This window comes from Dendrobates tinctorius, unplaced genomic scaffold (genome assembly GCF_039654945.1).
Source record: "Dendrobates tinctorius isolate UK_male_01 unplaced genomic scaffold, ASM3965494v1 ptg000243l, whole genome shotgun sequence".
NCBI classification, from domain to species: Eukaryota; Metazoa; Chordata; class Amphibia; order Anura; family Dendrobatidae; genus Dendrobates; species Dendrobates tinctorius.
In genome coordinates this window covers 12,139,254-12,161,923 of record NW_027361910.1, presented here as the reverse complement: position 1 = coordinate 12,161,923, position 22,670 = coordinate 12,139,254, and the positions used below count along the sequence as shown (strand labels likewise).

The window sequence follows — 22,670 nt, the reverse complement described above, 5'->3', positions numbered from 1 at the left end:
GAGCAAATAGATAGTCATGGTAAAGCACTGAGCCCTGCCTACACTCGAGTAAGTTTTTTTTATTACCAGCATTAAATACAAATTTTTAAATGCAGATGAAGTTGATAGAAAACCACAATCTGTGTCCTCCCAGCATTCCACTGTACACATCCCAGTATTTAGATCACTATTAGCGTGATCTACTTTCCTTCTACATTTCTCTGTATTCCAATCACAGATAGCACAACATGCTTCAGCCGCAGGGCAATAAGTACTGCCTGCCTACGATTGTAGAGTTTTGGATGACATTTTCACAGTGTGAAACATTAATTAGGCATAAGAACTTTCTTGGCCTAGAACACAGTCGGAGGACACTTAGTAATTCCCCCCCCCCCCCATTTACTGGAATATGCAGGTCTTCATATCCATTAGTAGGAATTCAGATATCAAAATTACAAAATAACAAAGATGATCTTTTCAGTAGAAACAGATTATTGAAGAAAATTAAACAAGTTATTCAACATTCAGCCTCCCTTGACATAACAGTCAAACCATAATCGTGCTGTATCAGAATAATAGAGCAAGGGGAACGCAACTGCCCCACAACGACGGTGAACTGTACAACAATGCTGGGAACAGGATAAATTGTCCAATGTCTGATGCCAGACCCTTCAAACATCAACTACCTGGTGGTGATCAGCGCTAAAGAAAACCCAAGAACCAAAATGAAAAATTTTGTTTTAAGGAGTCTCTGGGCCCATATGGGAATTGGGAATCTCTCTTATTACAGTCTCCAGTTTGTGGTGGTCTCATCAGAGCTTAATCTTAAATGCAGTCGGTTGGATGACTGCTGATGACCCTGAGGATTTAAAGAGTTCTTTTAAGATAGTATCAGGAAGGATCAACTTCAGCGGGTGGATTTGAAGCAACACTGGAGGAGGAGGAGGAGGTTGTGTTTCTTGTAGATTCACCTTCCTTCTTTGATGGGGTGTCACTTAATTTTAGAAGGATGGGCTGGTCTGATGCTATTACACTACCATTCACATGTAGATTGCATTTCATTGGTTGTCTATCTAGGTATCTGTTACTGTATTTTTTGTAGGCACCAACTGCATCTTCCTTTCTTACAAACACATCCTCACAACTCCAGAACTCAACAAGCGGGCACGCTTCAGTCGACTGCATACACAGGAAAGCTACACGATATCTTCCTCTGTGACTCTTGGATGCAAATTATTAATGGTAATTTTTGTGCCTTCTAAAGGGGTAGAGACAGACTCTTTAGGAGTCAGCCCTACTGAAGAACTGTCCTCCTTTGTGACAAGTGTCCTTGACATGTTGGTTAGAGCCTTTGTGTGCAATAAAAGTGGCGAAATCTCGTGCTGAGTAGACATGGGGACTGTGTACGCATCATTCCGTACCACGTTAGTAAGAGGTAAAGTTTGATCAAGAGAAAATGAATTTCCAGACATTCCCGACCTTTTTTGCACAATGTTAGAAGCTGTGATCTTCATCCTCTTGGTGGGGATGTGGGAAAATTCCAAGTCATCATCAATACCATCATCGTCCATATCTTATAAAGAGGAAATCTGTAGTTTCTCAGGTTCGTGGTTAACTACGTTTATTCGCATTCCTTTAACAGTGCTTGTTACACCAGAAGAAATAGTTTTTGTCTTTGAAATTTAGATGGCCTTGATAATATTTATGGGTGACGATGGACAACCTTGTGCCACGGGTGAGTTGATAGTTACGGCAGGTGCACTCCTCTTTAAATTTTGTTTTTCATGAGCATCCATCAGTTTGGTTGGTTTTCCATCAAAACTGATCTGCTGCTTTCTAGAATTCAGCATCTCACTAACATCTTGCACTTTACCCTTTATACGGAAACCTGCGTCTTTGGCAAACAATTTCTCACGGGCATCTTTTATTCCCAGCTTCAGACGCGCATCTGTTACACCTATCTTTTAACAGGCATCAAACGCATTATGGTAATTGGTGGTGGGTAAACGACTAATCATTATAGGCTGGATCCTGGATCTCAGACCTCCCATAGCCTCCCCTGTTATTAAACATGTACATTCCCATTCCCACCATCACCATGCCCCTTTTCCAGATCACTTCTTCCAACAACACGTCCACCATATTTCTGCTACAAAACTGCACCTTCCCAGCAGCAACTGTACAGGAAACCACATTATTGTTCTCAAGGGTATTTATGATGCCTGTAATAAAAATGTTTACCCAGTATGTTGATGTGTACCCCCCGGGGGGAAATGTTTGTCAGCCCATACACTTACTGCATGGGAATTATAAGTATAGGAGACCCGCTCCTTTACACTGGGAAAACATTTTTCGCAGGCCATCATCCACATTTATTCCTAGGGGGATTGGGCTGCGTGCAAATTTGGAGCAGGCCTTGCATTCACTTAATGGGCAAATTTTATGGGAGTACCAAATGACTAATAATGGGAACTTGGTTTTCATGTGGCCATTCAAGACGTTGGCTCAAAGGGTTATTGGGGTCAGTGTTACTTTGGTGCAGGGCAGGCCTTGCATTCAATGAATAAGCAAACAGTATGGGAGTACCAAATGAATAATGGGAAATTTGTTTTCATGTGGACATCCAGGAGTTTCAATGGGTTATTGGGGTGCGTGTAACTTTGGGTATTGCAGGCATTTCATTCAATGCATAGGCAAACAGTATGTGAGTACCAAATGAATAATGGAAACTTTTTTTTCATGTGGACATCCAGGACTTCAGTTCAAAGGCTTATTGGGGTGTGTGTAACTTTGGTGCAGGGCAGGCCTTGCATTCAATATAGGATTAGCAAGTGAATAATGGGAAATTTGTTTTCATGTGGCCATCCAGTATGTCAGTTCAAAGACTTATTGAGGTGCGTATAACTTTGGTGCAGGGTAGTCCTTGCATTCAATGCATAGGCAAACATCATGAGAGTATCAAATGAATAATGGGAAATTTGGTTTCATGCGGACATTCAGTACCTTGGTTCAAAGACTTATTGGGTGCGTGTAACTTTTGTGCAGGGCAGGCCTTGCATTCAATGCATAAGCAACTGTATAGGAGTACCAAATAAATAATGGGAAATTTGCTTTCATGTGGCCATCCAGTACCTCGGTTCAAATGCTTATAGGGGTGCGTGTAACTTTGGTGCAGGGCAAGCCTTGCATTCAATGCATAAGCAAATAGTATAGGGGTAGCAAATGCATGATGTAAATTTGTTTCATGTGGCCATTCAGTACGTTGGTTCAAAGGCTTGTTGGGATGCGTGTAGCTTTGATGCCAGGCAGGCCTTACACAGGGGCGGATCCAGGGGGGGCAGCTGTGGCATTTTCCCCGGGCGCAGCCGTCAGGGGGCGCCATCGAGCCACCTGATGCGGCGGTCCAAGGAGGAGAGTCGAGACTCACCATCAGCGGCATTCTGCCGCCCCCACACTCAGATGATTCTCCCGTTCTCTGACTGAGCCGGCTGTCAAACTTATAGCTGGCGCAGAGAAAGTGCTGCGCGTCGGTGTACTAGTGTCTTCAGATGCCAGTACATACATGTGACTCTGGACTCAGTCTACCACTGACTCACTTATTGTTCTGTAAGCGCCAGCGGCGCCTCACCGCCGCCGGCACTTCCGCATCAATGAAGCACCAGCAGCGTGGTCAGGTCACATGATCATGCTGCTGACATCACACGCCGGCGGCCGGCTCTTCAGAGGCGAAGACACAGGCAGGGAGGCAGACAGGCAGCGTTGCGGTTGGTGGTAAGTGCTCCAGACGGGTAATGGAGGTGAAGACACCGAAGAAGATTATTGGTGGAAATTAGGATATGCTCTGATGCTCTGGGGGCAAGGAATGGATGGTTGGGGTCAGGGATGGACGCTAGCGGCTATATGGAGTCAGTGCAAGGGAAGATTGGGCCCAGACAGTGGGGATGGGGGATACTTATGTGTGTGGGGAGATTTGAGGACACAAATGAAGAGTGTATGTATGAGGGCATGTATGAGGAAACAGTATGGGGGATGGGTGCAGGCACAGTATGGTGAGTGGGGGATGGGTGCAGACAGTATGGGGAGCCAAACGGGTAAATGTTTGTGGACACAGTATGAGTAGCAATGGAAAAAATCTATGTGGACCCAATATGGGGAGTGAGGGTGATGGGATGTGTGCAGACACAGTATGGGGAGTCAGGGGGTATGTGTGAGCAGGCAGTATAGAGAGTGAGGGTGTAATAATATGAGGAGACAGTATGGTGAACAGGTGGGATGTTAGAGGAGACAGTATGAGGAGGGAGGGGAATAGTGTGAGGAGACAGTATACACTGTATTGCATATATTTTTATTTAGGAGCATTATAATAACACTTCTATCTTTAAGGGAATCGTGTGGAGATTTGCTGCAGAAGACCGGAGAATACGGAAGTCTGCAGAGACGGCTGTGGATGAGAAAACTCATCAAGGGGTCTGGACAAGAAGAAAAGAAGGAGAACGACTGCAGAGACGACGTCATCTATAAGGTACCTGGATGTAAATATTATTTGTGATACTGACTAATTCTTATATTTTTATTTATGTCAGGAGCATTACAGGGGTTGTCCAGGTTTGTGCTGAGTCTGCAGTCATTCTATGTGACTGCAGACGTCTGAATTCTCACAGTGCTCACTGAACGCTGTCAGGATTCTCTCGTGCCGGTAATTTACATACATGTGGTCACATGCTGACTAGACATGTGTGGCCTCACTCAATGAAAATTAACAGAGCGAGGCTGGGCACGTCTAGTCGGAATGTGGCCAGAAGTATATAAATCATATACTTGTGCTGACATGACCGTGTACTCTTGCCATCTTGCCACCGGTACGGGAGAATCCTAAGTGTGCAGTGCATTTGTTGTGAGAATTCAGAAGCTGCAATGTCAGGATTCAGCTCTGCAGGTTCCAGTAGTCATCACATGGACACTTCACTATGAAAATCGCATACTTATGGTCTTGTGACGAGCTTCTCTTCCTGCTTCTTTCAGTTTTTCAGTGAACATTGAGATCATTAGGGAGAGCAGCTCGTCAGTACATGACTAAGTTTGGAAATCGCTTATGTACTGGGGGGGGCGCCGAACCGACTTCTTGCCCCGGGTGCCAGAAAGCCTAGATACACCTCATTCAATGTTTAGGCAAACAGTATGGCAGGACCAAAAGAATAATGGGAACTTTGGTTTCATGTGGACATCCAGGTTTCCGGTTCAAATGATTATTAGGGTGCATGTAACTTTGATGCAGGGCAGGCCTTGCATTCAATGCATAAGCGAACAGTATAGCAGTACCAAATGAATAATGGGAAATTTGTTTTCATGTGGCCATCCAGTAACTCAGTTCAAAGGCTTATTGGGGTGCGTGTAACTTTGGTGCAGGGCAGGCGTGGCATTGAATGTATAGGCAAACAGTATGGGAGTACCAAATGGATAATGGAAACTTTGTTTTCATATGGACATCCAGTACGTCGGTTCAAAATCTTATTGGGGTGCATGTAACTTTGGTGCAGGACAGGCCTTGCATTCAATGCATAAGCAAACAGTATAAGAGTACCAAATGAATAATGGGAAATTTGCTTTCATGTGGACATCCAGAACATTGTTTCAAAGGCTTATTGGGGTGCGTGTAATTTTGGTGCAAGGCAGGCCTTGCATTCAATGCATAGGCAAACAGTATGGGAGTACCAAATGCATAATGGGAACTGTTTTCATGTGGACATCCAGGACATCTGTTCAATGGGTTATTGGAGTGCGTCCAAATTTGGAGCAGGCCTTGCATTCACTTCATGAGATAACATTATGGGAGTACCAAATGACTAATAATGGGAACTTTGGTTTCATGTGGCCATCCAGGACGTCTGTTCAATGGGTTATTGGGGTGCGTCCAAATTTTGCAAAGCATAGCCAGCTGATGGCTCTCTAAGAATACTGAGGGCTGACTGCTGGCCCTATAAAAATAGTCTTTGTGACTTTCAGAGCACCTCTTTCATAAATGAAACAGGATGTGTCTGATGATGTGTCACACACCACATGGCCAGATAATACAAAGAAAAAAATGCAGTCAGCTTACCAGAGCCTTCTGATGATTCCTGGAGTTGAAGCCAACCCCCCGCATGGATCCAGGCAGAGCAACCAGGGAAAACTTTAAAAAAGGAAAATATTCCACATGGTCATAAAGGCAGATTAGGTTCAATGAAGACAGATCAATGCGTTTCGACATGAGTCTTTGTCAAGATTGTCTGTAAGTAACTATGGAATAAAAGCTATATTTTAGCCATTCTACTCCACGCTGAATTTTTTTGTATTTTGCTACATGGTCAGATAAGGTTGTAAAATGTTCAAATGACATTTCCCAGTGAATGCATTTCTCTTGGTTGAAAGCAATAGTAAAGTTGAAAAACGCATCAAAAATGTAACGTCTGAACATAGCCCAAGTAGTGGAGGGACATTTTTGTTTTGGGTTATTTATTTTGCCTTACATACAAATCATTACCCTGGAAAGGATGTTCCTTAACATATTTCCCAGGAAAATCCATATTGGTTTTGTTTTTGTATTTTTTTTGTGCGCCTGTAAAAGTGGCGTAAGACTCTGACAACATTGTTCACAGCTGTGACCTGGGAGTCAGAAATGCTTCCAGTGGTCTTCCCCATGATGTTCCCATGTCATTTGAGCACTGTTCCCATCGATTTTAGATGTTTTTAGACCCTAAAAGGACCCTCCCAGGGGGTCGCGGCAAAAATGCTTGATTTTCCCATAGACGTACATTGGGGTCGTTGCTCGGGTCGAGCACCCGCGTACGCCAGTTTCCTCGACCAGAGCAACAAGCACCCGAGCATTTTAGTGCTCGCTCATCACTAGTGGGTACTGTTAAAACGTAGAAGTGAATTGGAGGCAGTAGGCTTGCTTTAGGTCTCTTTAACTAGATAAGATTCTACAACCTGAACCTTTATGTCCAGAAACTCTAATTTGTCACCCCCAAAAACCGATATGAAGTGCATGTTGGAAAAATTTGCCCTTATTGAGATAGTTAACAAAAGCCTGAAACAACTCCTGAAAACCCGACCACACAATGAAAATATCATCCACATATCTGCGAAAAACTTTAATTTGCTTGAGAAACAGATTTTTCAAGGAAAAAACAACTTATCTTCCAAAGCAGCCAAGAAAAGATTAGCTTAAGTGTATGCTACTGGGGTCCCCATTACTGTCCGTGTGCATTGCAATCTTTAGTCACCTATAGACTCCCCACCAATTTAAAAGATATACTGGCACATAATTGTCTAAAATTCACTTCCAAAAATTGGCTAGAGGATTGGGGTCCGGTAGGTAACTTCCAATGTGGGGATTGTTCATTTTGTAATTTACACCTGACAGCAAAATAGTTGCAGATACGTGATATCTCACATACCGTTAGGGATTTAATTTCATGCAAAACTAAGTACTTGGTCTACATTATCTTTTGCCCTTGCAGCTTGTTTTACATAGTGAAAACTATTTGACCTCTATTCATCCAATTCAGGGAACATTACATGTCTATTCACGAAGGTAAAGGTTCCTGACATTTGATAGAACATATGAGAGAGAAACATAATTCAGATCCCAGCTGCTTGTGCTTTGCTGGACTCGAGAGGGCTAAATCTTCAGTCCGTGGAGGAGATCAGCATAAACTCCTGCTTAGGCTAGGGTCAGACTTGCGAGTAAAATACGAGAGTCTCTCGACACCAATGCCCGGCACAGCCGGCACTCGGCATCGTGGTGTGCGGCTGCATAGAAAAACATGCAGCCGCATACTCCAGGCAGCAGTGCCGGATATTTATGGGAGAGACTTGCTCGAGTTTCTCGCATCACACTCACAAGTGTGACCCCAGCCTTAGAGAGGAAGCAACGTGGATACTCCGCTCCTGAGGGTAGAGTGCTCCTGGTTTAAAAGACAAGCTGGATGACGGTATTTTTATAAATGGAAATAACTGTCATCCTGTAAGCATGCCATTCACCCCTGCAAACCCTATGTTTTTATTTTCTAATAAAGAAGAAGCGTTTTAAAAGACAGGGAGGATGATGAGTGCGATTTTTCCTCTTTTCTTTCCTGCAGTGTTGTTCATGCTATGAACATGTTCATGTTCCTGCAAGGTCTGGTTCCCTGCTTATCCCCTGCTTTAAAGGGAATATGTCATGGCCTGTTTGGTAGTTGTTGGTTTGTGCTCCAGGGGTTAATGCTGGTAGCCTCTCTTTGGCTATGGGAGGGCTTTTTTATAGCCTCTGTTGGGCTTCATTCCTTGTTATACTTCTGCCCTCGGCTGAGTTAGTTGACCCCTGTGTGCCTGTGCCTTGTGCCTGTTTTTGTGTTTGATCTCTTGGTTTTGACTCGGTCTGTCTCCCCATTGTGTATTTGACCACTGATTTGGTACTGTCTGCTTGCTTGCCTGGTTCTTGACTCTTGCGTGGTTTGTGAATATCCTTTCTATCTGTCTCTTTGGTACTGTTATTGCCTCTCTCAGTTTTCTGACTCTTTTGGCTTGGCCCTGACTATGCTCCTGCTTCTGGTGCTCGTAACTGGCAGCCCCCAACTCGCTTTACCTCCCTGAGGTCTGGCTGGTCCCCGCCGCATCCAGCTATCTCCTCCGGGTGTCCTGTAGTTTGCTCCGACCTGGTCCTGCTCACCGGTGGTCATGTGCCATCTTGTATCTCACCCGGACGCTGCAAGCCCCGCTTGCCTGCATTTCACAGGACACGTACTGATCAGTGGGTATCCGTTATGCGGTTCCTGATAGAATATCTGTGGATGGTGCCAGCACACATTGTTGCTACATACAACTAACATATTGATGACCTATTCAAAAATAGGTCACGGTGATGAGCGAACATGCTCAGATAACGTCTTATCCAAGCATATTCTGTTCGAGTCCCTGTGGCTGCATGATTTGCGGCTGTTAGATAGCTTCAACACATGCGGTGATTCCCTAACAGTCAATCCCTGCATGTGTTCTGCCTGTTTTTTGGCAACTTTTGATTTGAGAAACTTTGGATCTTTTTTCACCACTTAAATAAAAAAGAACCAATACATGTTTGCTGTCAACAAACTCGTAATGACCTGGCGAATCATAATGGCAGGTCAGATTTAGCGAACATGGTAAAAAAAACCAATTGTGGAATTGCATTTTTTTTGCAATTTCACCACAATTTTATTTTTTCTCTCCGGTTTCCAGTACACTATATGGCAAAACCAATGATTTATTTCAAAAGTACAACTCGTCGTGCAAAAAACAAGACCTCACATGGCCCTATTGATGGAAAAATAAAAAAGTTATGGCTCTGGGAATAAGGGGAGCAAAAAAAACAAACTCAAAAACAGAAAAATACAAGGTGGTGACGGGGTTAATATGTGATCATCAGAGGTCTAACACTTGGCACCCCACCAAGCATCTGATATCTCCTCTGGTAGCTGCTGGATGTAAGCAATGTATTGAAGGAAACACCCAAACTCTTTATGCTGTTTACATATGCCGACTGTAAGAACAGATGTCAGCTGATAATGGAGATGTCAGTTGTTGGATCCTCTCTGATCTCAAGTTGATGACTTAGCCAATGTATTATGGATATAACTCACAGACTGTACAGGCAGTCATTCTTGACTTTGATGTGCATAACCTTCTACAATTATCCAAGAATACAATTCAACATGCTTGATAGAGGGATAACCAATACTCTGGCCATCTGGAAAGCATAGGACATTCACTGTGACTGAAGAACATTTCAATTCTGTTTGCATCATTGTGGGAAATGCTAATTTTACAGTGGAAATGTTGCAGAAAGGCAGCTGTCTCTGGTGTAATCAGATATGCCGCTCCTGCAACTATAGGCATTTCCATGATATTTAAGATATACAGTACCCTGAAGAAAACATTTACTTTTATTTACTCATTTTTAGAATATATTAAATATTTTTCAATTAAGCACTTTTTTATGATATTGAATTTTATGTATCTGAACAAGCTCTTATTCTCTCTGGCGTGATAAGATTTGATACATTTTTTGTTTATTTCTTTTCAAAATGTTATTTTTGCCTTGCTGAATCAATGAATAAATAAATATAACTTTCAGTATCTTAAATCATAAAATATTTAGAAAATATAATAATTACCACTTTTACATGTTTTCCTTTCCATGTGCGGAAGACTGCCATCCATATGACAATATTGTAATCATTTGCTGACACCCTGCATAATAGTGGGAAATGGGAACAACTAAGTAAAGAAGCAAGAAAAGGGCGATCACTGCTGCACTACCACAGTCTTGAGATTTTCTGATAATTTTTATAGCTGCATGGATGAAATTATACTGGCATATAATGCCTATGCTAAACCTTAGTCTAGAAATTATATCATTTAGTGCATCCTCATAACACTGCCATTAATTATCTACATAATACCATTAAATGCTCAAATGTTCAATTCCAGCTACCATTCAGGCTATGTTCAGACTGTCAATGTAAAACTCAGGCCACTAATGTGCACAAGATGAGGACAAGGATCGTTGTGCAGCTATGTGTCCCTGTCAGATGGAACTGCCTTTTTAAATGCTTTAGTCTGGTCCAAAAATTATCCCTGACTAGTGCATGATGCAACATTTTCACATTGGCTAACATTGGGGTCGAGTGCAGTCCATTTTGCATAAGGACAGTAGACGGATTGCCAAAAAGAAATTGTGACATACCCTTAGTATAATAGAACCATACAATACTTTAAAGGGGTTTTCTGGTCCAACTCAATAATTCTGTAGTCACTCTGTGTGACTACAGATGTATGAATCCCACAGAGCATACACTGAGCGCTACAGGGATCACTGACCTGGGACTGGAGGGTATGTAAGAGTTATACATACTCCCAGCCAGTGGTCATTGCCAAGCTCCACACAAGTGAATGGAGAGCGCGGGCTGCGCCCACTGGCCGGGAGTATGTATTACCCATACATACCCTCCAGTCCTGGGTCGGAAACTGGTGAATCCCCGTAGCGCATAGTGCATGCGCTGTGAGATTCATAGGTCTGTAGTCACAGAGTGATAGCAGACTTATTGATTTGTATCAGACAACCCCATTAAGGATATGTTAACATAAATTTCAGGACACAAATCTGCAAAAAAATGCTTAGAAAACTAAACCAATTGTTTTCAAAGAGAAAACCACTTTAACAATTATATAGCGCATTTTTTAAAAATCATATTACAGATTAAAAAAAATGGAATCATTTTTTTATTTGGATTCCGCATAGAATAGATTTTACACAGGATTCAAAGCGCTGCAAAATAGACATAGAAAAAAAAACAGTGTTGAAAACCACCCCAAATACCAGTTTAGAACTGAAAGCGTCATGGATTTCTCTAGAAAACCATGTTAGATTTTTCCATAAGGACATAAATGAATAATTTGTGAAGAAACTCCCTAATACTCAGGTGTCCGTGTTATTGCACTATATGGATCAGTGCAGAGCAGAAGACAGAATTGTGCTGCGGTGGTTTGCAGCCGCACAGTTGTTTCTACTGTTGTTCTCATGATTCAATGTAAGTGAGCATTCTGCAGATGACTAGAATTGTCAATGAAGAATAGTTTTTACAGGTTCATAATGTTGCTCTTGAATGTCCTGATCTTGAAGGCCCCTAGATAAAAGGGGCCCTGTGCAATCGCCCAGTTTGCCATTTCCTAAAATCACTTTTTAATAAAGCAATAAATATTACTCCTAAAACACATTTTATTGATTAAAAATGATGACTTAATTAGTAATCTTTTAAAGTATGCCTTTAAAGTTCTTATATTAGGAATTGTAAAGGCAGAAAGGACACACAAGCTTTTCATTCCACAATACACTTTATTCCATTTTCTTGTCTTCTTACCCAAAGTTTATTAACTGAACTTGAGAAAATGACTGTGGATATCTCAGCTATGGTTTCTACAAAATTACAACTGCGATGTCCTTGTACTTTGACATTGTCTTTTAGCGAATACACAGAAAACGAAGGGGAAGCGCATTAACCAGCTGGCACCTGACAGCTGGCCACATGTATTATATTACATGTACTACTTTTCAGTGCTTTTATGTCTTGATCCGTTACAGCACATTGCACTACTGATTGCTAAACTAATGTATAATTACATGTAATACTGGCTTCTTACATGCATTAAAATATTATGCAACATTAATCATGTCATGTCTGCCATTACTCATGACTCTTTGTTACAGCTGAAGGAATAAATGTTAAAAGTTGCTTCATTGTGAATGGAAACCTAGCATTCTAGAATTATTACATCGCAAAGAAATTGCTCTCTTACTAATTGCTATACAGAACTTATTATTCTAGATCTGTGGGTTAGTGGAAAGTAGTGGTGGTTCCCTTAAGAATAAAGACCAATCAGCTCCCCTAAGAAAGCTAAAACTGAAAGAGTATGTCATGGTCACGTGTGTCAGGACGCAGATGATGTCGCAAGGCGAACCCATAACACACGTGACCCTGGATACACCGCCTCCAGTGGGGCGAATTTAAATAATAAAGCGTGCAGGTGGATACGCCGCCTCCACCTGGCGGATTTAGGTATTACACGCCATACATACATATATCTGGAAACACCGCCTCCAGTAAGGCGCATTTAAATAATAAGGGGGGAACCTGGGTAACTTTAACAATGGTGAGCCCTGCGATAGGGAATGGGGAAAAGGAGACCTCCTGCACTCCCCTGAGCCAGTGTCCCTACACTCCTCACATTCCCTAAACAGGCTCCGCACCTGTCGCCGCACGCGTACCTTAACGCCCTTGCTCGCCCTGACCCTAAACCCTCACTAGGGAATGGGTCGGTGCGGAGACTAATCCCACCACTGCACTAATAACACACATGAGGAAAGAGACAATACAGGGGAAACACCACTTATCTTTGCTCTGTTGCGTGCGCTCCTAGCAACAGAGCCCACCACCTGTGTGCATCTTCTCCTCCACCCTGATCCATCACATAACTGGATCCGTCACCATCGTGCAGCCTGGGAGCAGAGTCCATCACCACTTGCAGCAGTCCAGTACACAGAGTCCCAAGATGAGTCCAGCCTCTGCCAAGAATCCAAGCATGCTCGAGTCCAGTTCTCAGCAACCAAGTCGAAAATGCTGAGTGCAACTCTCTTCCTAGTCGCCACTCCTCTAAGCCATGCCCGCACTTCCCGCCGACACCATAAACTGCGACTCCAACAAGCCATGCCAGTCCTTCCTGCAGACACCATTAGCTGGCACTCATCCTCTCTGGCTGACTGCGCAGGACTCCTATCCCGCTCCATTCTTCCACCAGGCTCTCCAACAACTCAGAAAGAAATATCACCAGCGGTGAGTGAACCCCCTAAGCACACCTTTATAGGGAGTCACACCTGATCCCTAATTAAGTGAACATTAACCTAAACCTAAGGTGCGATACCGCTAACCACCACCGGGGACAGTCAAAACACCTTTGAACCAGGGTGGATAAAAATCTTGATTTTTTTTTAAAAATCAAAAAAATCAGATTTTTTTGATTTAAATCAGATTTTTTTGATTTAAATCATTTGATTTAAATCAGATTTTTTAATCAAGTTGTACACAAGCAAAACTTTGTCTTTTTGCAAATCTAATTGTTTTACACAAATAAAAATATTAAAACAGTTGATTATGAAACCTAATAATTTTTATTTGCACTATTAAACACTCAGAATTGAACTACAGAGAGTAAGTACTTTTTAACAATAGCCTATCTCTAACGTTTGAAGTAAGCAAACATCTTCAGTGAATACATCAGTCCTTTAAGCCTACTGTTTATTTAGGACTTTTAATAGGAAAACCAGTTGTCCTGCTTTAGCAGTTCCTAAGCGGTTTCGGACTGTTGTGTGGCTGTGCACAAAACCAAATGAAGAAAACAATCTCTCTACTCCTGCGGATGAAGCCGATGCAGTCAGTAGCTGAGTAGCTAGATTTATTATCTTTGCTGGAAGAACAAGTGATTGCGACTTCCACCAGTCCAGTGGTTTTAGTTCATTAACGACGTTATCTGCAAACATGTATTTTTGAAATGGTGCAGATTCACACTTCAATTTCAGCACAGTTGCCACAATGTCATGGTTAGTATTGGCGAGCCACTCCATTGCAGAGTTGATTTCCGCCTCAGATAATTTTTTCCCTCTGTAGATGGGATGCAAGATATTGGCTAAATAGTGTTCTTCTTTTAATGCTTGGTCCTTGCGGTGCTGTATTGCAACCTTTACATTGTTTGAGAGGTTCAAGAGATCTAGAGAACCTTCTAAATCTTTCCAAACTTCTGTGGCATCAGCTATGGTTGCAGTATCTTTCTGCATTTTATCCAACGCAATCGATATTGGCTTTAACCTTTCCAAAAGGTCCTCGGCATTTCTCTTCACACCAAGATTTAATACTTTGCTTCATATATTAGCATCAATTTTATCCCGATGTGTTTCGCAAATGGACAGTAATTTTGACCAGTTGTTAATAAACAGTTCCAAGCAGTCAGCCAAGGTATTCCATCTAACATCTTGTGGTAGAACCAACTTCAGTCCTCCCATTTCCTTGTAGGTTGCATGTGCAAAATGATTATTGCGGAAATATTTAACAATTTCTACAACATGTTCCTTGACACCCAAAATATGCAGGTCTTTTGCCAAAAGATGCAACAAATGGGCAGAACAACCGTATGTAATGACATTTGTGTCATCCTGTGCCAGTTCCGCTCGCATTTTTGCCACATTGCTTGCGTTATCAGTAACTAAGCTCCTTACTTTACATCCAAACTGTTCTTGGCATTGGTGAATTGAGTTCTTAGCAATTTCAAGTAAATATTCAGCAGTATGTGAATTTCCAGATGTGTCGATTGTGTCTGTAAGGTAAGTTTCACCATCTTCTGTTGTGACACAAGTGCAAATTATGGGGTCGTTGTGGATGTTGCTCCAACCATCCAAGCTCATGTTAACAACCTTGTCTTTCAAATATTTTGTACAAGCCGCTCTTTCTATGTCGTATACAGCCTGAAGATGTTTTCCTGAGATATCAAATCTACTTGGTGGTTTGTAGCCTGGTCTAATTCCTTCGATCATTTGTAAAACAATGGGTGCTCAACTAGTCGGAAAGAAGAATTGGTTGCAAATATGAATTTAGCAATTAATTCATCAAAATGTTCTTTCTGGCTCGTCGTAGTCTTTAAGATGAATTTTTCTACACTTTGCACGCAAAGTTTTTTTTTGGGCTGCTTTGTTGAAGTTGTACCCAGATATTGATTGTCACGTGCAGCACAAGCCATATTTGACCCTGAAAGCACAGAAATTAAAAATATAAATCGACTGCGTATTTGAAGAAATATAACGAAAATATTGAAACAAACTTTTTGAACAATGTAATGGTCCTCGTCCTATAAGGGCTGTCTCAAAAGTTATGCTACTCAAGTTTTCCGGTGAGGTTGCTGTAATACTGGTAACTAATATCAGAGCCTCAGCAACTGAAAAAAATTATGTCACAAAAGTTTTAAAAATGTTTTTTTTTTAAAATGGTCAATTTGGCAGACTTCAAAAGTGAATTGCAGCCTACAATGAAAAAAAAATAAGCGTATACACACTTTATTTTTACTTAAAGGACATGTGCACCTTTATTTTTTAAGGTGCAGCCAGTCACAGTGTGCACATGTCCTCCCCCCGCAGCTCTCTTACCTCCGATGTCAGCGCTGCGGGGATCCGTGGCTTCGTTCTGCCCGTCCGCGAGCGCGCCTCCATTCATTTCAATGGAGCGTGCGGCCCGCTGACGTCACGCCGCTGGATCACTGCGAGTAGGCCGCAACCGGAGGACGGGAGGCGGACGGTCAAAACGAAGCCACGGATCTCAGCGCTGCGGGGATCGGAGGTAAGAGCGCTGCGGGGGGAGGACATGTGCACCTCACCTTAAAAAAATAAAGGTGCACATGTCCTTTAGCGTTAATTTTCTGTGAAATATTGCCTTAACATAAATTTAAATTCTATACTCCAGAACTACCAGTGCTAGAAATTTTTCTTTTCATAGACTTTAACCATCCCAGTAAAATGTCTGTTAAAAAAATAGGTTGTAAATTAATTGCCAGACTTACCACTAGTACTAGGCTCCTGGTGCATAAGAAGCTGTGGGGGTTCATTGACATTAGTTGTATCACTATCAACATCTTCATTTCCCTTCTGGTTGCAGTTTTCATAATGTGATTTCAAACGGCAAACAAGTCCTTGGATATCCTTTTGACAGTATTTGCACTTTGCTCTTGCACCTTTCTTTCCAAGATCTGCTGCTGGCATCTCAACAAAATGAACCCAAATAGGGTCTCTCTTACGACCTGCTGCCATGGCTTACACAGATCACTTATGAAGTTTGATTGTTACTACAGCCTGAGCCAAGCACTGCTGATGTTACTACAGCCTGAGCCAAGTACTGCTGACTATCCAACAAGTTTGGGCATGTCAACTGAATGCAGGGAAAAAGAAACTAAACCAAAACTGAAACCAAGCTAGAAGTGTGGAATTAAAGGGGCAGTATGAACAAAATGTGGAGGCTATTAATAGTTTATACAATTAAGACATGCTGCTTTTAAACACCTACCTATTGCCATATAGTAAAACAAAAAAGATTTTTACTTACTTTGGGGTCCCCCTCACCCTGGCGTTAGATCGTTGCCCCTAGTTTCGTCCGTGTAACTATGGGCGCACATGCACACTGCTCTCACTTCTCATTTTAATCGTGATTTATATTAAAAAAAAACCTTTTGATTTAAATCAGTGATTTAAATCATGATTAAAATCATGATTTAAATCGATCCGATTTAAATAGAAAAAAATCTTTTGATTTAAATCGTGATTTAAATCATGATTTAAATCGGCGTGATTTAAATCAATCCACCCTGCTTTGAACTCAACCAAAGTAAAAAAAGTTCACTTTGTGCTTTTAATACCGCCAGATCCAACACTGGATCATGACAGTACCCCCTCCTTAATGAGGGGCCTCTGGACCCTCAAGACCACCCCTCATTAGGGAAACACCTACAGCGGGGATGCCCAGACCCTGAGTTCACCCCACCATTCCCTGACACTTCAGGTTTATGACAAACACCGCTGATATTGGCAATATATGTTCCTTTTGGAGGCACCACTCATCTCCACAGCGCCGACCTGGGGAACGAGTTAATGGATGTGTAGGTTTGCTCAGAGCTGATCAGACTCCACAACACATTTCCACAAGATGTTTTTTGGTGGCACACATACATGCTCGTTCACACACAGGTCCGGACCTGAACGTTTATTGCACACATACATTTGTCATTTTTTGGTGAACTCACTCTGGACTTGACCGAGGCGTCCCCCTGTGTCACCACCCTCACACCCCCACTATTCACCAAGGGACACCACCCTCCAACCCTTTCACCATGAGGACTGCGCCTCTTAGGGTTGGTTAATGGCGAGGGTAGAGATTTGTCCCTACTCCCCCGCAGCACACCTGCTGCACACACCAGGAGGAGAAGGGGACCGGGAAATGGAGGAAATATACTCTCGCTGGTCGCCTCCACACGACCAGGAGGGCGGCTTCTTCGATGGTATGAAGATTTGGCGTAAAACCCCGCGGACTCACACCAGTCAGCTCACCACAGGGGCGTACCCCTTCACCTCGGGGAATACCAGGCAGCTCCGTGGGGCACCATTCCTCCCACCTGCCTGGGTGCGCCCGCCTGCATGAACCAGTCCTGCTCCCCAGCAGCGACTCTAGGGGGTTTTAGTACCATAGCCGCAGGAATATGGAGGAAAATATATATACTCGCTGGTCGCCTAAACACGACCAGGAGGGGCGGCATCGAAGATTTGGCATGAGCCCCGCGGACTATACACCAATCTGCTCCCTACAGGGACGTACCCCTTCACCTCGGGGAATGCCAGGCAGCTCCGTGGGGCACCATTCCTCCCACCTGCCTGGGTGCGTCCCCTGTAAGAGCAAGTCCCGCTCCCCAGCAGCGACTACACACCTAGTCTGCTCACCACAGGGATGTACCCCTTCACCTCGGGGAATACCAGGCAGCTCCGTGGGGCACCATTCCTCCCACCTGCCTGGGTACCTCCCCGTGCAAGAGCAAGTCCCGCTCCCCAGCAGCGACTCTAGGGGCTTTTGCCAGACCGCAGCCGCCATTTTTGTTTCTCTGGTTATCTGAGCAGAGGCCCCAGACCCTGATAACTGCTGCTGCAGCGGCTTAAACACACCTTGCCGCTCCCCACTGCACCTCAGTGAGGACCGGCAGCAATTACCAAAGGTCTCCACATGGCCAAAGCTCACCAGAAAAAAAGTAAGGGCTGGTGATAATGTCATGGTCACGTGTGTCAGGACGCAGATGATGTCGCAAGGCGAACCCATAACACACGTGACCCTGGATACACCGCCTCCAGTGGGGCGAATTTAAATAATAAAGCGTGCAGGTGGATACGCCGCCTCCACCTGGCGGATTTAGGTATTACACGCCATGCATACATATATCTGGAAACACCGCCTCCAGTAAGGCGCATTTAAATAATAAGGGGGGAACCTGGGTAACTTTAACAATGGTGGGCCCTGCGATAGGGAATGGGGAAATGGAGACCTCCTGCACTCCCCTGAGCCAGTGTCCCTACACTCCTCACATTCCCTAAACAGGCTCCGCACCTGTCGCCGCACGCGTACCTTAACGCCCTTGCTCGCCCTGACCCTAAACCCTCACTAGGGAATGGGTCGGTGCGGAGACTAATCCCACCACTGCACTAATAACACACATGAGGAAAGAGACAATACAGGGGAAACACCACTTATCTTTGCTCTGTTGCGTGCGCTCCTAGCAACAGAGCCCACCACCTGTGTGCATCTTCTCCTCCACCCTGATCCATCACATAACTGGATCCGTCACCATCATGCAGCCTGGGAGCAGAGTCCATCACCACTTGCTGCAGTCCAGTACACAGAGTCCCAAGATGAGTCCAGCCTCTGCCAAGAATCCAAGCATGCTCGAGTCCAGTTCTCAGCAACCAAGTCGAACATGCTGAGTGCAACTCTCTTCCTAGTCGCCACTCCTCTAAGCCATGCCCGCACTTCCCGCCGACACCATAAACTGCGACTCCACCAAGCCATGCCAGTCCTTCCTGCAGACACCATTAGCTGGCACTCATCCTCTCTGGCTGACTGCGCAGGACTCCTATCCCGCTCCATCCTTCCACCAGGCTCTCCAACAACTCAGAAAGAAATATCACCAGCGGTGAGTGAACCCCCTAAGCACACCTTTATAGGGAGTCACACCTGATCCCTAATTAAGTGAACATTAACCTAAACCTAAGGTGCGATACCGCTAACCACCACCGGGGACAGTCAAAACACCTTTGAACTCAACCAAAGTAAAAAAAAGTTCACTTTGTGCTTTTAATACCGCCAGATCCAACACTGGATCATGACAGAGTACTTTTCAACAGTTTGAGCATGTTAAACTGGCATCATTATGGAACATAAAAAAAGTAGATTTTATTTTTTAAATTTCCCCATCTACTTTATAGAAATATTATCTTTACAAATTTTGGTTACAACTTCTGATAAGCCTAATGGGCCATTACCAGAGAATCTTCTCTGGGGCAGTGTACTTCCTCCTCTGTATCACATTGCCCAATCACAAGCAGGAGATATCATGCAGCGAAAAGAAAGACACACCCTCACAATAGCTTAGAACAGGTCTTCTCCTGTGTGAGACATGTAATTTAGACAGTATGCTCTCCTCAATGGACTTACTACAGATCTGTGTATAATTACAAGGTGCGAGGAGCAGAGATGAGTATGCTTACTAACACTTCTTCAGCTTTCATCTCACGGCAGTCAGTGGGGGGAAGTGGTGGAAGTGCAGTACAGCAGAGCTGACAGCACTGAGAGAAGAGAGCTCCTAGAAATGTTTATAATGAGACTAAAACTCTGCTGAACTGCCCACCCCCACACAGACATCAACATACTTATATGTACGCTACTTAAAACTCTTTGTTATATCAATGATAGCAGGGCTGACTGTCATCTAATGTTCTAAGCTATTGTGTGGGTACATTCTTCTTTCCTCTGAATGACATCTCCTGCTTATGACTGGCAAACATAATGCATAATGCAGAGGTAGAATCCAGTTGGGCTTATTATAAATAATAGCCTTAACTTTACAAACTAATATTTCCACAACAGAGAGGAGAAATTAGAAAATAGAAATTTAAAAATAAAGACTGTACTGCTATCTTTTGTACTGCTAACAATTGAATTGAAGTGGAAAAGGCTAGAAACTTAAAACACATAAATACTGTTGTTTTTTTAATTTTAAAAGAAGACATGTTGCATTGTACACAATTCATCTGATCTTGTTAATTACACTTTTTTACCCATGTTCATGTTTTTTGTTATTTCTCTATGACTATTAACAACTGCTAAAAAATGTTCAATTGTTTATTATAATTTTTTTTCAATAAATTGTACTCTTGGCAGAGTAAAATTTACACCCAAAAGTGTTAGGGAACAAATTGATTGGTGTTTTATACTTTTCCTAAGATCGATGATCACACCTATAGTCTCGAATGTCTTTAAAATGTAAGCTGATCTTACAAAATAATGCAGAACAATACAGTGAGCTTCGCACAACACCTACCAGAATTCCATTGTGCCCTCTTATTTCCCCAGCACTGTGACACCATCATAATTTGACCAGAGAAGCAGGCTTAAACAAACAATTGTCCAATTGTTGTTTTTTATAAGGACCCCACGTCGTTTATGACACTACTCTCTGACTTTACCTATATATATTTCTCAAAATATTTTTTCTTCATCTTTTTTCAATCTGCAGATGTTTATAACCATGGAGCCGCTCTCCTGGATTTTTGTGCCGTGCGATCAGGCTTCTCTGGGCTTGCCCCCAACACTCCCTGTATAGGGGGTGGTCATCACGTGGTTCGTTTGCCCCGTCTTTCCTTCGCACGGCTCCAGGGAACCACTCCTTAATAACAATACACATTTTATTTTTCCACAATTAACTTGGCATTTTCCATATATTATTTTCCAAGGATCATGTGTCGTCTTGAGTAAAATTTTTTTTTATCATTTCATATACATACATCACACTTCCTTGGATATTGTGAACATGGTGTTGTCGTACTGTGTGGTGAGGTATCCTGAATCATGCCGTTTGGGATTTTTTCTTTCCCACAATCAGCAAGTCTGTATATGGGTTTTGTGGACATATAAACTGATTTTCTTGGATTACAGTTTATTATGCAAAGCTTTTGTGGAGTCTAACCAAACCTTAATGGTGACTTCTAATTATAAATGGTTAATTTAAGATGCACGGCGCAATGTTAATGAACGCTGCAATATAATGGTTTGAGCATGGAGTTTTTTTTCTTTAGCTTCAGATATTGCTATGGCAACAGGAGCGCTCCATTGCTTGCCCTGGTGTGATGTCAGCTAGAGCGCCGTCCCACTAAACAATGCGTCACACGCCGGGGGCGTGGCTTACAAAGGATGCGGCCTCCAGCTAAATCTATATGAATCACAAGAGTGGGAGGACTCTGGTAAGGCAGCACATGTTTTGCTATAGCTCCCCTGATGAGTGTATTATAACGAAACGTGTCGGGAGACGCCATCCTTAAGGCGGGCAGCACCTGGTACCGGGTAATATGGCTCCTTGGTCGCGATAAAGGCTATTTGAAGTAATAGGACTCCTCAACATTGGGTGAGATCTTACAATTTAAAAGCCGCAACAGTATATGATAATGCGACGCTACTATCCATGAATTGCTTTTGGTCATTTGGAATGCTCACTGTTTTAGTGAGGTAGCATGGTTCTCCTAATATGACTCTTTCACAATACTTTGCCTTTATCCCTAAATTGATTTAAGCTGCATTGTGTGCATTTATATATTGGCCTCATGCTATCTATTACATGCCCTTGTCACATATAGTGGTGTCTATGAAGGCATTTTTAGCATGTGAATATATGCTCATTTGGTACACCATTATCGTTCTAACTGTCAGAAAGGGTACATTCACTTCTTGATTTATACAAGAATATATATGTTTGTTGGTAGCTGAAATAAGGTATTGATCAACCACAGCTAAAGCATACATTTTTTTCTGTGATTTAAGCTAACCAAATGTTAAAAGATACTTTAATATCAAGAGGCCTTATACTCATATTGAAGGCAGGAAAATACCTGCGAGTATTTTTATTTTGTGACTTCATGGTCTTGTGGTTTTTGCTGTTTTTTGAGTTTATTCACTAGGGTGATGTTTGTTAAATTATTTTAATAAGAATTTTATTAAAAGTAAAATTTTATCCATTGCTAATTGCAACTGATATTTTTGGAAATATAATCCCACTAATATTACACATCTCCTACAACCAACCCAACAGACGGAGACCAACAATGACTGTTCACATTTCCACAAATTAGTGTCAACATTTGCAGCAGCAGCAGCAACAGCAGTCACAGAAGCCACACTAAAGATATCACAGAGTGCAATAATGCGAGATCAATGCAGCACACTAAAAACTTCAGCATCGTCTAGTCTTTACAGTCTGCGATTGGGGTGCAAAAGTTAGACGGTTTACACTTTCAGGGG

At 42.7% G+C, this 22,670-nt stretch overlaps 1 long non-coding RNA gene and 1 pseudogene across 1 annotated transcript; both read right to left on the bottom strand.

The window, feature by feature from the left end:
• Positions 1-791: 791 nt before the first annotated feature.
• On the bottom strand, positions 792-2,121 carry LOC141060698 (polymerase delta-interacting protein 3 pseudogene; annotated as a pseudogene).
• Positions 2,122-13,676: 11,555 nt separating this feature from the next.
• LOC141060697 (uncharacterized) lies at positions 13,677-16,559 on the bottom strand. The gene is made up of 2 exons (XR_012222750.1): positions 16,132-16,559; positions 13,677-15,326 (listed from the first exon to the last, which is right to left on the bottom strand). It is a non-coding gene; the product is annotated as an uncharacterized lncRNA (long non-coding RNA).
• Between the last annotated feature and the right edge of the window lie 6,111 nt (positions 16,560-22,670).